This window comes from Lemur catta, chromosome 5 (assembly GCF_020740605.2).
Source record: "Lemur catta isolate mLemCat1 chromosome 5, mLemCat1.pri, whole genome shotgun sequence".
Taxonomy (NCBI): Eukaryota; Metazoa; Chordata; class Mammalia; order Primates; family Lemuridae; genus Lemur; species Lemur catta.
Genome location: NC_059132.1, coordinates 64,024,490 through 64,041,591, shown reverse-complemented (window position 1 = coordinate 64,041,591; position 17,102 = coordinate 64,024,490). Strand labels below are relative to the sequence as shown.

Here is a 17,102-nt window from a genome sequence, read left to right as displayed (position 1 = left end):
GTAAACAACTTTGGCTATAGTTTCGCCCTGTGATGGATGATCAATGGATGCCAAATAGACAACTGCAGACTCTAAAGAAAACACAGAACAGTCAGAAAGCAATTTATATTTCTAAACAAGTTGCCAGTCGCTACTGCTGCTGGTCTGAAAACCATACTTTGAGAATCACGTGTTCTGGAGCCCACCATGCCTCCCAGATGTGAATTAGCAAATAACTAATGTTCCTCACCTTGCATTCCTCTGCAGAAAATCCCAATGAGTTCATGAAAATGCTTGTGAGCAAAAAATAACGGAAACATATGGTGCCTTATTTCCATATTTGAAAACTCCGAGGCAAAGTTTAAATCTAGAACCCTAACTGCAGGAGTTAGGGAAATGCAGTTTTAACCTTCTAGCCTCTGTAGTCAAGTAAAGCTCACTTGAAGAAGATGGAAATAGATGGTTACTGCCAACCTACTCTACCCTGTACAGACATCGAAGCTGAAATGCTCTGCCAAAATTGAGTTTTCCCAGAGGATTATAAATAATATGTCAGCATTGCACTGAGAGGAAACTGATTGATTGGCACTATCCTTGAAAGAGTACCTCACTGTAAGTGACCAGTTTATCAGCCATTTCCCCAGGAGACTCTACCTAGACTTCATCAACTGATTTATTGCTTATAGTCTTTTTCTTATTCATTTTAAGGAATTCTTTATATATCCTAGACATGAGTCCTTTGTCATATATATGTACTACAGATATCTTCTCCTACTCTGTGCCTTGCCTTTTCACACTGTTGTCTGGGTGTACTAAAGTTCTTACATTTAAAATAGGTCAATTTATCAATCTTTTATGGTATTGCTTTTTGTGCTTATTAAACAGGAAGTATTTGCCAACCAGAAGTTCATGAAAATAGTCTCCTTTTTTCCTTCATAACTTTTATTATTTTAACTTGCACATTTAGTTCTTTAATCCATCTTGAATAAGTTTAGGGAAAACATCAATGTCCACATTGTTTTCCTTTGTATATCCAGTTGATTCAGCACCACCTTTTGAAAAATCTATCATTTCCCCCCTTGAATTGCAGTAACACTTTGTCATATATATATATGTGGTTTTATATGAACATATCTATGTTGTTTCATTTGTCTCTTTATCTTTATGCCAGTAACACCTTTGTTAATCAGCATATCTTTAGAATAAGTCTTGTTTTGTAGTAGTAAAAGTCCTTCAGGTTTCTTCTTTTGCAAAATATCCTTGGCTATTCTAGATACTCTCCACTTGCACATACATTTTAGAAACAACTTGTCTGGTCTACCAAAAGTCCTGTTTGAATATTTTATTTCAATTACATTAAATCTGAGCCTTTCAATCAATGAATATGTTATATCTCTTCATTTATGTAGATATTTAAACATTCTTGCAAAGTGATTTGGAGCTATTGCTGTATCACTCTTACACATTTTTATACATTTATTATTTATTGTTAGATTGTTGATAGTTTTTTTGCTATTTTAAATGACATTTAAAAAATTTATTGTCCATTTTTTGTGAGTATATATGAATACAACATGTATTTGGATATTGGTTTTTGTATCTAGCAAACTTGTTATTTTCACTATTGATTCTAATAATTTGTAGATTTTGAAGATTTTCCAAACACATAATCATATTATCTGCAAATGATGGGAGCCCTATTTCTTCATTTTCAATCTTAATATCTTTTAATACTTTGTCTCATCTTATTTCATGGCCTAAGAAATGCAGTGGTGATAGTGGTTGTGCTTGTCTTGGTCTCAATATTTGGGAGAAAGTGTTAAATATTTAAAATTTTTTCAGCAATATAAATGGTGTTCAATTTTGTCAAATACTTTTATGCATCTACTAATATGATCATTTGGTTTTTCTCTCTTATACTCTGTGGTAAATTTAAAGTGATTGATTTTTAATATTAAATTTCAAGTTACTGAAATGCACATTATGGCTTAAGATTTGACTGTTCTTTCTGCATATTACTGGGTCTGATTGCTATTATTTTGTTCAGTAGTTTTGCATCTAGAATGTTTAACACAAAGGTTGCCTGAGCAATTTTTTCTTTAGTCAAATTTTAGTATGAAGATTATACTGGCCTCATAAAATGAATTGGGAGGAGTTTTCACTTTTTCTATTTTCTGAAGAGTGAGATATTACTTTTTTCTTAATGTTTTAAGATTGCAACAATGAATCCATTTTTGCATAGTGTTTGCTTTGTCAAAAGGTGTTATAGGCCGAATAGTGTCCCCTCAAAACTTGTATGTTGAAGCCCTAACCCCAGTACCTCAGAATGTGACTGTACTTGGAAATAGAGCCTTTAAAGAGGTTATTGAGTCAAAATGAGGCTGTTAAAGTGGGCCCTAATCCAATCTGACTGGTGTCCTTACGCGAAAAAGAAATTTGAACACACAGATATCAGGGATGCATCTGGTGCCACAGAGCCCTTGTGAGGACACATCAAGAAGGCAGTCATCTACTAGCCAAGCAGAGAGGCTTCAGAAGAAACCAAACCTACCAACATTTTGATCTTGCACTTCTAGCCTACAGAACTGTGAGAAAATAAATTTCTGTTGTTTAAGCAACCCAGACTGTGGTGTTTTGTTATGGCAGCCCTAGCAAACTAATACAGAAGATAATTATGGTTTTCATTTCTTTAATAGACTTCAGATTACTTGAACTTATAATTTATTTTTGAGTCTATATGGTAAGTTGTGTTTAAGAAGGAACCTGCCATTTATCCTCTATTGTCAAATTTATTGTTCTAAAGCTGTGCATTAATATCCTATGATTGTCGTCTTGAGATCAGTAAGATATTTAATGTTGTTCTCTTTTTATCCTTGATATTTTTTTCCATTAAAAAGAAGTTGATTTGAGGTAACAGTTTTACTAAGAAGCAAATTTTTGCTTTGTTTATTTTCTCTATTTTTCTTTTCTTTTTCAGTGATTAGAGCTCTTATTCTTGTTATATTTTTCCTTCTAACCTTTTAAAATTTAATTTATTAGATTTTAAAATTAGGTTCTTGGGATGAAAGCTTAGATCATTCAACTGCAAATTTTCTTCTCTTTTGGTATTGAATTTGACATTAGACATTAAGCACTGTTTTAACTTCATGCTATAATTTGTGATATATCCTATTTTCATTATCATTCAGTTAAAAATATTTTATAGTTTCATTTTTTTTCTTTTTTCTTTCTTTTTTTTTTCAGACAGAGTCTCACTCTGTTGCCCAGGCTAGAGTGCCGTGGCATCAGCCTAGCTCACAGCAACCTCAAACTCCTGGGCTCAAGTGATCCTCCTGCCTCAGCCTCCCGGGTAACTGGGACTACAGGCACGCACCACCATGCCTAGCTAATTTTTTCTCTTTTTTAGTTGTTTGGCTAATTTTCTTTTCTATTTTTGGTATAGATGGGGTCTCGCTCTTGCTCAGGCTGGTCTCGAACTCCTGAGCTCAAGCAATACTCCCGCCTCAGCCTCCCAGAATGTCAGGATTACAGGTGTGAGCCACACGCACCCAGCCCTATAGTTTCATTTTTTAAAAGTTATTTGACCCATGGGGTTTTTTAGTTCTATACTATTTAATTTTGTAACATTTGGGAATTTTCTATTTATTCATGTTATTTATATTTATTTAATTACACTATGCTCAGAAAAATACTCTGTGTGATGTCAGTCTTTTGAAATTTGTTGAGACTTATGTTAAACTCAGCACATGGTGACTTTGGTAAATCTTCCATGTGTACCTCAAAAGCCTAGATATCCTGCAGTTGAAATTAACCTTATTACACAAAATTTCTCTATTACTAAATTTTTGTCTGTTTGTCCCATTAGTTATTTTGATAGAAGGTTAAAATATTCAACTATAAGCTGGGAGTGGTGGCACGCACCTGCAGTCCCAGCTTCTCAGGAGACTGAGGCAGAAGGATCGCTTGAGCCCAAGAATTTGAGGTTGCTGTGAGCTAGGCTAACGCCATGGCACTCTAGCCTGGACAAAAGAGTGAGACTCTATAAAAAACAACAACAACAACAAAACAAACAAACAAACCCACAAGTGAAATACTCAACTATGATTATGGATTTTTATATTTCTCTATTCAGCTCTCAATTATTTGCTTTCTATACTTTGAAGCTATTTTTATGTGCATAGAAATATAGGATTGTAATATCTTCCTAATAAATTGACTCTTGAGGTTATGACATAGCCTCAGTATTTTTATTAATGCTTATCCCTTGAAAGTCTATAATATATAAAATTAATATTACTAAAGTGATTCTAGTTTATCTTTTTTGGTTACTTGTTCTGATATATCTTTTACATTTTTTTGCTTTACTTCTTTTTTATATCCAGATGTTTAAAGTGTATGCCTACACTGAGCATATAGTTTGGGGCAATTTTTTTTCCATATGACAATCTGTCTCTTAATTGAAATATTTAGTCTACTTATATTCAAAATAAGTATTTATTTAGCTGAGTTTAAGTCTACCATCTTGCTCTTCTTTTAATTTTAGCAATATGTTCTTTGTTCTCTAATTCCTGCTCCCTTGCCTCTTTTTAGATTGAAAAGTATTTGTATTAAAGGTTTTAGTGTAGCTATCTTACAAATTATTTTCAGATTTACTTCTAGGCAGTTGACATTTTTATGCTATTGAAACTAGAACTTTGAATTTTTAATTTCCCCTTGTTTGTTGCTAATATATATAAACACATTTGAATTTTTTTATATTGACCATGAAACCAGCTACCATGCTATAATAATTCATCTATTAATTCCAATTTTCAGACACTTTATTTTTCTTCAGGCCCAAGAACAACCTTTATTATGTCTTATAAGGCACATCTGCTAATAAAGAATTCTCCTAGCTTTTGTTTGACTTAAACTATTATTACTTTGCCTTAATTTTTCTCATTTTCTAAATTTAGGTATCGTTTGTATACTATAAAGAGTACAAATCTTAATTATACAGCTTGATGAATTTTTATGTATGTATATACCTGTGTAACAACCAGCATGATCAAAATACAGAAAGTTTTTAGTAATACAGAAGATGTTTTTAGTCTCATCCCAGTCAGTGCGGTCCTTCCCCCTAAGGACAATCACTCTCCTGATTTCTATCACTATAAATTAGTTTTGTTGTTTTTGTACTTTCTGTGAGTGGAAGTGTAAAAGTATGTACTGTTCTGTGTTTTCTTTGCAAGACATAGCTATGAGATTTATCTATGTTATTGTATCAGTAGTTATTCTTTATAATGGCTGCATACTATTCCATTGTATCTGTACACCACAATTTCCATTTCCATTCTACTACTGATGAATATTAAAGTGGTTTCAAATCTACCACTACAAATAAAGTTGTTATGAACATTCTTGTGCATGTTGTTTATAGTTTTTATATTTATCATATATTCAAGTAGTGGAATTTCTGGATCATAGGAAGTATTATGTTTAGCTTTTGTAGTTATGGCGAAAATTATTTTCAGAGTTGTTATCCCAATTTATACTTCTACTAGCACATGAAAATATTCTTAACAACAATTGGTATTTTAATTTTAGCCATTCTGGTAGATGTGTAGGGTTATCTAATTTTGTTTTTAATTTACATTCCTCTGATGACTAATGATGTGACTTTTCATATACTTATTGACTATTTTGGAATCTCTTTTTTAAAGTGTCTGCCAAGTCTTTTGTCCATTTTCAAATTAGGTTGTTTATCTAATTCTTATTGATTTATGGGGGTTCTTTATATATCTGGACTTTAGTCATTTGATGGTTACATATAGATATAGAAAGAAATATCAAAAATACCATCTCCATTCCATGACTGTGTTTTCACTCCTTTAATGGTGACTTTTGCAGTCAATACATCCTAATTTAAATCTTAATTCATCTTCTTATTTTATGATTCAGGTTCCTTATGTCATGTTTGAAAAATCTTTGCCTAGCTCAAGTTCATGAAGATATTCTACTGTGATTTCTTCTAGAAACATTACTGTTCTTTCTGTCACATTGAGAGCTATCATGAAATAATTTTGTTTATAATGTGAAGTAGGAGTCAAGGCTTATTTTACTCTACAGGTAAAATAAATGTTCCAGCATCATTCATTAAAAAAACTATCCAGCCTAAGCAACATAGTGAGCCACGTCTCTACAAAAAATAGAAAAATTAGCTGGGTGTGGTGGTGCACACCTGAGTCCCAGTTCCTGGGGAGGCTGAGATAGGAGGATCACTTGAGCCCAGGAGTTTGAGGTTGCAGGGAGCTATGATGATACTACTGCCCTCATGAGAGGCAACATAGTGAAATCTTGTCTCTCTAAAAAAATAAACAAACAAACAAACACACTATCCTTACTTGACTAAGTTGACCTATGACATATTTTGTAAATTGGCAGCATAAGTCTTCAAGATTAATTTATCTCCTACAATATTGACTTGACTTTTCAAGTTCCTTTGCATTTACCAATATATAGTAAATTTTCACAAAAATACTTGCTGAAATTTGATTGGGATTTCATTGAATCTATTGATCAATTTAGGAAGAATTAACATTCTAATACTATTGAATCTTCTAAAATACTAACTTTGTACATTACTTCACTTAGTTAAGTCTTATTTAATTCATCTCAGTAATGTTTTGTAGTTTTTAGTGTACATTTCTTGCACACTTTTGTTAGATTTATTACTACCTTGTTAATGTTTCTAATACTGTGGAAAAAGGAATTTTTAAAATTTCATTTTTCACTTGCTTGTTGCTAGTATATGTTGACATATTTGATATTTTGTATATTGACCATGAAGCCAGCACCATGCTAATTCCAATCATTTTTTAGACTCCTCTCAGTTCTGTATATTCATAATCAAGGTATCTTTCAACAATGAAGGCTTTATTTCCCAAAATTAGTATCAATCATTTCTTTTTCATGTTTTATTGCACTATCACTTTTACTATACGGTTGAATAGAAGTGATAATAGTGGACATTCTTGTCATGTTCCAAAACTCAGGTTCATTATAGGTGTTTCATAATTAAGCTTTATTAGGCTAAAGAAATTCCTATGTATTCTCATTTTGAGAGTGTTTATCATGAATTGTTGAATTTTATCAGATTCTTTTTCTATATCTACTAAGATGATTATTTAGTTTTTATATTTATTCTTTTAATGTGGTAAATTACATTTTTAAATGTTAAACCAAGTTTTCATTCCTAGAATAAATCCCATTCGGTTATAATGTTTCAACTTTAAAAAAATATGCTTGATTTGATTTGCTGATATTTTGGTTAAGTGTTTTGAGTTATGTTTATAAGAAATATTGACCTGCAATATTCCCTTCTTGTAGTCCATTCTCGGATTTTGGGATCAGAATTATGTGGCTATCATAAAAGTAGTTGAAAAATATTTTCTCTTTTTCAATTCTCAGAAAGGATTTCTGAAATATTGGTATTATTTATCTTTTAGTTGTATGGAAGAATTCACAAGTGACTCTAGGCCTGGAGGTGTATATGAATGGCTCTTTAAATTATGGATTTAATTTTTTATAATAGGTATAGGACAATTCAGATTTCTTATTGTTCTTTGTGTCAGTTGTGATATATTGTGTTTTTCAAGAAATGTGTCCATTTCATCAAATGTTTCACATATATTGACATAAAGATGTTTATTGTACCTCTTATTTTTTAAATATCATTAGGATATTTATGAATATCATCTATTTCATTCCTAATGCTAGTATTTATGTGTTATTTTATTCTCTTTTTTGATCAGTCTTACTCAGGGTTTATCTACTTTATCAATATTTTAAAAGAACCAATCTTTTACTTTGTTGATTTTCTTTGACAGATGTCTGCTTTTCAGTTTACTGATTTCTGCACTTTTTAAAATAGCTTCTTCTACTTTTTGCATTTAAGTTGCTGGTTTTTTACAGTTTCTTGAGTTAGATGAGTAATTTTCAACCTTTCCATTGTTCTAATGCATGCAATTAAAAGTAAAAATTTCCCTCTAAAATAGCTTTAAATGCATTAAACAAATTATGATATCTCTTATTTTCATTATCATTCAGCTCAAAATATTTTGAAGTTTCTATTGTGTTTTCTTCTTTGACTGATAGATTATAGAGACATGTACTGCTCTATTTCCAAACATTCAGAGTTTTCTTGGATACACAAAGATTGAACCTTTGTTACAATTGGCGTAGGTTAGTTTTTCTGTACTGTGAAAACAGCCCTTACTCCTTTTATGTGGTCCTTACTGCTAGAGTTCTTCGCTTACTGCTAAGGGGTAATGCATCTGAAGTCTGAAAACGACAGCCATTTGACTGAGTTCACTCCAACTGGGAGAAGCAAGAACTATAACCTGTCTCCCTAGAACCACGCAGCTGCTGAATCTCTACAGATGATTAGACTTCCAGCTGCTCTCTTCTGCAGTCTTGGAACATCTTCGTATGTATGTACAACTTAGTAATAGCAAGTGACATATGGAGAGTTTATTATACATAGAAATTTGAGATTCTTCTCTGTGGTTCCCTTGTAACCTGAAATCTGACCATCAGGTTCTATGCACTTTGGTAGCCCCAAACTCTGACCAGTGTCTCCCCCGTTTAGTACAACTGTTTCTTTTCACGTGAGTTTTATTCCAGAATGGTGCAGTATAGAACACACCCTCAGGAGGAAAGCCCTGTGAATGTGTGACTCATCTCATGTTTCCTTTTCCTCAAGGATTGTAGCCCTCCAAGCCTTGCTTGTATTGATTGCTTGTCAGTGCCTTCAAACAGTTGCTTTATAGTTCTTATCCATGATGATTCATTTTCCTCTTTAATAAAGAATATTTTGTCTAAGAAGAAAAGAAGTACTAGAGACAAATTAAATTCAGTGTTAGGTGAAAAGGATTGGGGCATCAATCACTCAACTGTGCAGCAGTGTTACTGAAAAAATAATCTATTGACTGACACTGCTGCACAAAAATATTAACTTATAAATTTGACTACAAAAATTTTATAAGAAAATGGAAAATAATTAATTTTAAAACAAAATCTCAGATTTATTGTTACATGCTAGAAGACTATTCCTCCATCAAAAGAACAATGATGTTTGAGTTTGACCATGGCTCACAGAAATACTGATTTTAGCATCTAACCATTCAGCATTCATCCAAAGTATATATTGGGTGTACTTCTAATTCTAACCTTATTTATCATTATAAAGGAGCATAGATAGAATGATTTGGATTTGGTCATACCTTTCCATCTTAAAGGTTATTGCTGTTTTGAATCATAGTATCATTTTGTTTTCATATCCCAAAATGTAGTCATTATCAAACAATGTTGTTTTACGCATTCATTTCTCATTCAGCCTTTCTCACATGTTATGAATTTCCTTGTTCATTCATAATGTTTGAATCCCATTCCTTCATTAGTTCTAAATTCCTATTCATTAATCTATTCATCACCTCTTTCACATTCATTGTTCAAAGTGTACATTTGAGCTTTTAAATTTAAATGAGTATATTTTTAATTTACAGTTTTATTACTTTTTTCTTCTTTTAACTTTCTATTTTGAAGTAATTTCAGACTGACAAAATCCTTATAAAAATAATACAGAATATTCCTGAGTACCTTTCACCCTACCCTCCATGTTAGCATATTTAGCATATTACTAAATTTTCTGTTTTTTCTCTCTCATATATATACATGTCTATTTCTGAACTATTTGAGAGTGAGTTTGAAGACACATACCTCCTTTCCTTTAAATATTTTTGTATTTTTTAAATATGTGTTTATTTTCTTAAAACAAAGATATTCTGTTATAGCACGGTAGAACACTTAATGCAATCAGGGATTAGCACTGATAGTATTATTTAATCTGTATACTGTATTCAGATTTCACCAATTGTTCCAATAACATCCTCTATAGTAAGAGAAAAATCCCAGATCATGTGTTGCATTCAGCTATCATATCTTTATGGTCTTTAACGCAGAATGCTCAGCCTTTCTTTGTGTTTTGTAACATTGCTATTTTTGAGGAGTACAAGTCAGTTATTTTGTAGAATGTGCCTCACTTTGAGTTTGTCTGATGTTTTCTCTGATTCAGATTATTCATTTTTGCCAGGAATATCACAAAAGTGACGTTGTCTCTTCTGACTAACTCATATAAAGAGATATATAATATTGGTTTGTCCCAATACTGATTTGATACCTTGATTAGCATAGGGCCTGTTTTCTGCACCGAGGAGTTGCTCTTTCTTTCTTGGTATGACTCTGGTGATTTCTAAATCTCATGTTTTTTGTAATTAGTATTTCAGTAGTTTAAAGGGACCTTATTAAAGAAAGAAACCCAACATTTCACTGAAAGAACTAAGAGGCATGTTTTCCTAAAATTCAAGCTAACTCCACGTCGGGGAGTCGAACCCCAGTCTCCCGCGTGACAGGTGGGGATGCTCACCACCATACTAACGAGGATTTGGCGAGGAATAGGGTTCTGAGGAAATCCCCATGAAGTTACTCATTGTTCTCCCTGTGTCTTTGCTCAATAGTCACCCGTTCGTTTCCTGTATCCACTATAGCCAATGTGACTCAGCTTCCAAGTCGAATGTGGATTCGCCTGCCTTGATTCCACTCCAGTTCCTCCTTCATTCCTCGGAACACACCACACGGCGGGACGGCCAGCGATGGAGCTTTGTGAGAACCTTAAAAGAAGAAAAAAGTGCCCCTTCTAGCTTCCTTTGTGGAGCACTGGTTCCCGTCTATTTAACCATGGTTTAAGCCCTCGCGAGTATAGAAGGGAGTTGGAAACCCTGTAAGGGGCGTCCCTGGACTCCACCGAGGTTTCAAGCCGGGTTTCGAAGGCAGGAAATACGGAGGCGGGACCTGCGCTCCGCTAAGGAAAAAGAGATTGTGAAAGTTCTTGATCTGTCCCCTAACTTGCATGCAGAAGCTCCATCACGAGTTTTTCCCTCACACAGAGAGCAAATTTACATTCTAGTTTCCTTGCTGGGTATGTACGCGCGAGGTAAAACGTCTCGTAGTCGGCAGGATTCGAACCTGCGCGGGGAGACCCCAATGGATTTCTAGTCCATCGCCTTAACCACTCGGCCACGACTACACAGGCGCACATTTCTCGTTCAAATCCTAAAAGAGAAATCCTGCCAGCTAACATAGGAAAACCTTCAAACAAGAAAATATGGTAAAAAATGGTATCCTGAGCGAGAAACGGTACTCCGCAAGTTGAATACAAACTCTAAGGTGAAGTTAACTGAAAGTTTGATAAAAGAGGCCAATCTCCCTCGGGCAGCCGCGGGGAGTCCTCACGGTATCAGCTATAGCGTTTCCAGACAACTTGAAGCTTCTGTACGTCCCTCACCTGGAACCAAACTCACCTTGCAAGGAAGTAGAATCAGCCCCTTACCCTAGTTCTACGCCTGACACGTACAACTTTTGATTGGAACTTCCAGACCTTACGGCACTTAGATGAACGATAATGGCTTTCAGGGAGGGACTACTGCTGATTTGTGTCTCAGGTAGAGGGACAGAAAACCATGCGGAAAAGCTTCCTTGTTCCTCCTTGCTCTGACGTCTCTAAGCGTCTAGGCCCATGTCCATCCTAAGAGAGCATCAGTCCCGTTGCGTTTGCACAGCACTTTGCATTTCACAATGCGCTTCTACGCTCCAGTTGGGTTAAGAACGAAATTTGTAGATAGTTCACGAGTTCCTATGAAAACAAGTTACATTCCAAAAGGAAAATCCTAAAAATTGATCTTTGGCCAAGGCAGGCATTCCTTTTCTCGAAATTTAACCAACGCGGTATGTTTTCTTTTCCTCTTCTTGTGTTTTGGCCTTAGAGTCTAAAGCTGTCATAGAGTTTTCCTGAGCCCTTCGGGTGCATAAATTACTGTAATTAGTTTTTATCTAATATGTGCTAATCTAAGAAATGAGAAAAATGATCGCAAGCGAAGAAATCACGTCGCCTAAATAGATAAATGATGAAATGGGACAAGAAGGAAGAGAGAAGAAAGGAAAAGGGGCGGAGGGAGCAAGAGGTAGAAGGAGGAGAATAATGGAGAAAGAGGAGGAGGGGAAGGAAGGGAGGGAAGGAGAGAGGGAGTTAGATTTTCTAAGGACCCTTGTTACAGCTCAAAACATACACCAAAGTGTGGCGTTTTGACCTGCTGAGTCCTTCGAACTAAAGAAGCAGTCTCAGAACTAAGGTCTCTGTGACCTGGAAGTTCCTCCAGAAGGAATGAGATTGCCATCAACACCATCCCTAGAATCTACATTAACCAGGGAAGATTAACTCATATCACATGAGAGAAAACTAAAGGTCTCCATGCTCAGGACACCACGCGCAGATAGACTTCTATTCTTCTATTCACCACTTGTTCTGAGGGCTGCTAGCCGAGAGACTTTATCTGTATAGTAAGATAAGCTTTGTTTGCAGTGCAGTTCCTTCCTAACCCTCTCCAAGGTTCTCACCACCACCTTCCAGGAGCCTTAAAGCCCCTATTTCTTTCTGTAGCTCAAAATGCTATTTAAACTTCAACCATCTGGCCCCTCATTGAGTCTCCTACTTTGTGCAACTTCTCCATCCCATTCGTATGCACATAATAAATTTGTATGCTTTTTCTTCTGTTAATCTGTCTACTGTCAGCTTTATTTCTCAGACTCAAATACCCAACCTCCAGAGGGGAGAAAAAAGATTCTCTCATCCCTGCAGTCTCAAAGAGGACTATAAGAATTCACTAATTTTATGGAAGACTACTTTGAGGGGATAGACATGAAGCAGTTTTGATAGGGTGGCCAGGTGTTCATATAAATATTAATATAAATTATGCTATAAAAATTGTTGTCTACAATTCATTCGTATTGTGTCCTTTCTATTTGGTGTACACATTTTTATCAAGCATATATATCCATATATATTTCCTAAAGTCATTTGGAACTTTAGCTTTGAATAAGGTTAGATACCAAAGAAACATCAAAAATCTTTTATGTTTAAAAACAACTCAGCAAATTAGAAAGCAATTAGTGATATATTTGAACTAAAATTACTAATCAACTCTTGTTTGTTTATTTTAGGGTAACAATGAACAGGGACTGGGAATAGGGGCTGGCCACAGCTGCAATCTTATTTTTTTTACTGGATTGAAAATAAAAATGTGAGAGAATGTATCTCAGTAAAGATAGAATCAGGATTTAATTGCAGGAAACAAAAACTAATCCAAGTTCTATTTGAGTCCTAAACTGGAAACAAATCGAATGTCCATTTACAGCAAAAAAAAAAAAAATACAAAAAGGCCATGCACAGTGGCTCATACCTGTAATCTCAGCACTTTGGGAGGCCCAGGAGGGAGGATCACTTGAGGCCAGGAGTTCAAGGCTGCAGTGAGCTATTATCTCGCCATTGCATTCCATCTTGGGAAACAGAGCCAGATCCTGTCTCAAAAATAAATAAATAATTAGCCAAGTTTTTTTTTTTCATACAAGGAATACCATACCACAACGAGAGTGAAAGAACTACAAGCACTCACAACCACATGGAAGAGTCTCACAAACTAATATTGAGCGAAACAAAGATCAAAGAATTCATACTATAGTCCATTCCATTTATTGAAAGTTCAAAAGCAGGTGAAATTAATCTATGGTGTTAGAAGTCAGGATTCTGATTATGCTTGGAAGGCAGTGACTGGAAGGTCCTATTTCCCTTCAGAGGAATACCTCGGATTCTGGTAATGGTTTTATTTAATAGTTCTCAAATTGAGTGCTGGGTACATGGGGGTGTTTGCTTTGTGTAAATCTATTGAGTTTTATTGATCACTTTCATATGCTTTTGTGTATTTGTTAAACTTCAGGAAATATTCTTCTTTTAAAAAAAATCTTCCTCAGGAGGATATTTTTCCTGCCACTAAAACGTATGACATACATTATACTTATTTTAAGAGCACACTAAGATATTACATATTTTTTGAGTAAAAAAATCTGGTTATTACCAAAATCCTACCTGCTGTGCAAAATGACACATTAATAAGGCAGGGTTATATATAAATTATTAATCTATGCACTTTCTGTGAATTTCAATTTTTTTTCTGTTCTCTATTTGGCACTTTGAGTTAATTAAATTAATTAATTCAAGTAGAATGTTTAAAATAGAGCTTGGCACCAAGTAAAAACTCAATAAACTTTGGATCTTTATTCACTAAATTATCTTCTTCGCAGACAGTGTTTCTTGCTGGTGCTTAGCACATAGTAGGTGTTCAATAAATATTTTGCCTATACACTCAGGGAGCACCTATATGGTACTTCCTATGGTTGTTTGGTTGTTTATCTTTTTATGTATAGACTCAATTGATAAGAGCAGATAGAGAAATCACTGAAGATAGAAATTATGTAGATCTTCCTGTTATCATCAACAGGAAAGCCTCATTTGTATAAGGTCTGGTTGAAAAGTTTCCAAATCATCTGGTGCTGGTTCCTGTTTGTTTAAGAATTCTTTCCTCAGTTTACGTCTTTCCTCATGCACTTTATTATAAGCAGCAATGAGAAACCAGCTTGCACATTCCACACTTTTCTTGGAAATCTCCTCAGCCAAATAGTCAAGTTCATCACTTACAAAGTTTGTTTTCCACCCAATAATAGAGTACAATTCAGCAAAGTCTCTGCCACTTTATAACAAGGATCGCCATTCCTTCAGTTTCTAATCATATCTTTTTCATTTCCTTCTGAGATCATACCAGAAACACCTTTAACTTTCATATATTTTTTAATTAATGGACTTCGTTTTTTTGGACAGTCTTAAGTTTATAGAAAAATTCAGTGGAAAGTAGAGAGTTCTATACTCCCTTTCTCTTCCCTCCTCCCCCAGTTTTCCATATTATTAAAATCTTGTATTAATGTGGTACATTTGTTACAATTGATATGCCAATATTCATAAATTATTACTAACTAAAGACCATAATTTACACTAGGGTTCACCCTTACAAGTTTTGGCAATTATAAAGTTGCTATAAACATTCTTATGCAAGTTTTATATGAACATAAGTTTTCATTTGTGTAAATACCAAGGAGCACAGTTGCTAGGTCCTATAGTAAGAGTATGTTTAACTTTGTGAGAAATTACCAAGCTGCCCTCCAAAGTGGCTGTACCATTTTGCATTCTCACCAGCAATGAAACAAGAATTCATGTTGCTACACATACCTTCCCAGTACTTGTTTTTGGGCTTCTAGATTTTGGTAGGTATGTAACGGGCTGTCATTGTTGTTTCAATTTGCATTTCCCTGATGATATATGATGTAGAGCATCATTTCATATGCTTATTTGCCATCCACATATCTTCTTTAGTGAAGTGTCTGGTAAGAGCTTTAGCCTATTTTTTAATTGGTTTGCTTGTTTTCTTATTGTTGAGTTTTAAGAGTTCTTTTTATATTTTGGATATCAGTTCTTTATCAGATATGTGTTTTGCAAATATTTTCTACCAATCTGTGGCTTGTCTTTTAATTCTCTTAAACATTCATTTTTTTTTACACCAATGTTCTATTCATGACAATATATGCATTCTCCAAGCTGAGTGAAGCTTTCTCTACCATGTTCCTTACTTCTATCACTTTCATTCCTCACCAGAATTGCCTTTAAAGTCCACATTTCTATCAACCATCTTTCCAAGACACTTTAGACTTCTAAAATTCATGTGCCTGAAAATTCTTCCAGCTTCTATCAATTAACCAAATTCCAAAATCACTTCAACATTTTTAGGTATTTGTTATGGTAGCACCCCTCTCCTCAGTACAAAAATCTGTGTTAACTTCCTAGGCCTGCCATAACAAATTACCACAAACAGTTGCATCTGCCAAATAAAGGAATTTTAAGTGGTATTATCTAAAACTTTTTCAGTACTAAAATTTATCTTGGGACTTTATGTATTGAAGGTAACTTGGCTGATATAAAATTCTTGGGTTACAGATATTTCCCCTTAAATTCTGCAGTTATTATTCCATTGTTTCTTAGCTTCTAGTGTAGTTAAAGCAAGATAAAGGCATATTGACTTTTGATCCTTTATAACTATTTTTTTTCTTCATTGTTTGTAGTAATTTTTTTCCCCTGTGGTTTAAATTTTCTTTGCCAGCAGATGCCTAGGTCTCTCTCCCACTCTCTTTTATTCTCTCCCTGGAACATTATGAAGTATTTTAATATACAGATGTATTTTTTCCTAATCTCAGGAAATTTTTGTATTTTTTTTACTAAGGACTCTAGTGTTAGAGATTAGGAGGGAGTGCTTGGGACCATATTACTAAAATTCAAGTCACAGCTTCCCCATTTACTGGCTATGTGACTGTTAGCAAGTTACTCAACCTACCTGTTTCTCAGTTTCCTTTGTTGTAAAGTAGAAATAATAATAAAGAAGTAACTCCATTAGATTGTTTTAAGAATTAAATAAGTTAATAGATGTAAAACACTTAGAATGATGCCTGGCACATAGGAAGTGTTAAATGATAGCTGGTTTTTATCTGGTCTCTCCTTTATGATTGCCAATCATCCACATGTTGGCTTTCTACCCTCTGTCCTTCATATCATTTTCTCTTATTCTGTTGCACTCATCTTTTTCTTTTGAATCATGGAGAAGCTTTAAAAGAATATTCTATACATAAGTGATTCCCTTTCCCACAGCATCAATTCAGTTTTTCTCCAACATGACTTTACGTTGCTGCATTTTAAATATGCTTGCTATATGTTCTTATCCCTTTGTATCTAGTGTCTTTTTATTACAAGCCTGTTCTCTCACAGCTTTTCTGTTCCATTCATGCCATGTCTTCCTGTATTCAGCTAAGAATACCAGATTGTTTCCTGAAATTGTTTTCTAATTCCTACAGACCTTTTCTGAAATCTGCTTTTAGAGACTTTTAAATATTGTTCCCTTTACTTTGACTGTAAGTTCATTTTTCGTATATTCAGTGTTAGGATTTTCAGGTTTAGTGTTTTGTCAGCCAACAGGCTGAGAGACTTGACCTTGTCCATTCTATCCAAATGTTGGAGACGCACTGAAGCACAGTAAAGTGCAACGGTCACATCTTTAAAAATATGAAAATCCACCAACTTATTGGACTCTTTCCAG

At 34.3% G+C, this 17,102-nt stretch overlaps 1 protein-coding gene and 1 non-coding gene across 2 annotated transcripts in view; both read right to left on the bottom strand.

Moving 5' to 3' along the window:
• Positions 1-11,022: 11,022 nt before the first annotated feature.
• On the bottom strand, positions 11,023-11,104 carry TRNAS-AGA. Its single transcript has one exon. It is a non-coding gene; the product is annotated as a tRNA-Ser (tRNA).
• A 2,223-nt stretch (positions 11,105-13,327) lies between these two features.
• The window catches only part of ZNF391 (zinc finger protein 391), a 70,075-nt gene continuing 66,300 nt past the window's right edge, over positions 13,328-17,102 (bottom strand). Inside the window, exon 3 of the transcript XR_006735333.1 lies at positions 13,328-13,431. The gene's annotated coding sequence lies outside the window, so the exon portion shown is untranslated. The remainder of the gene's footprint in view (positions 13,432-17,102) is intronic.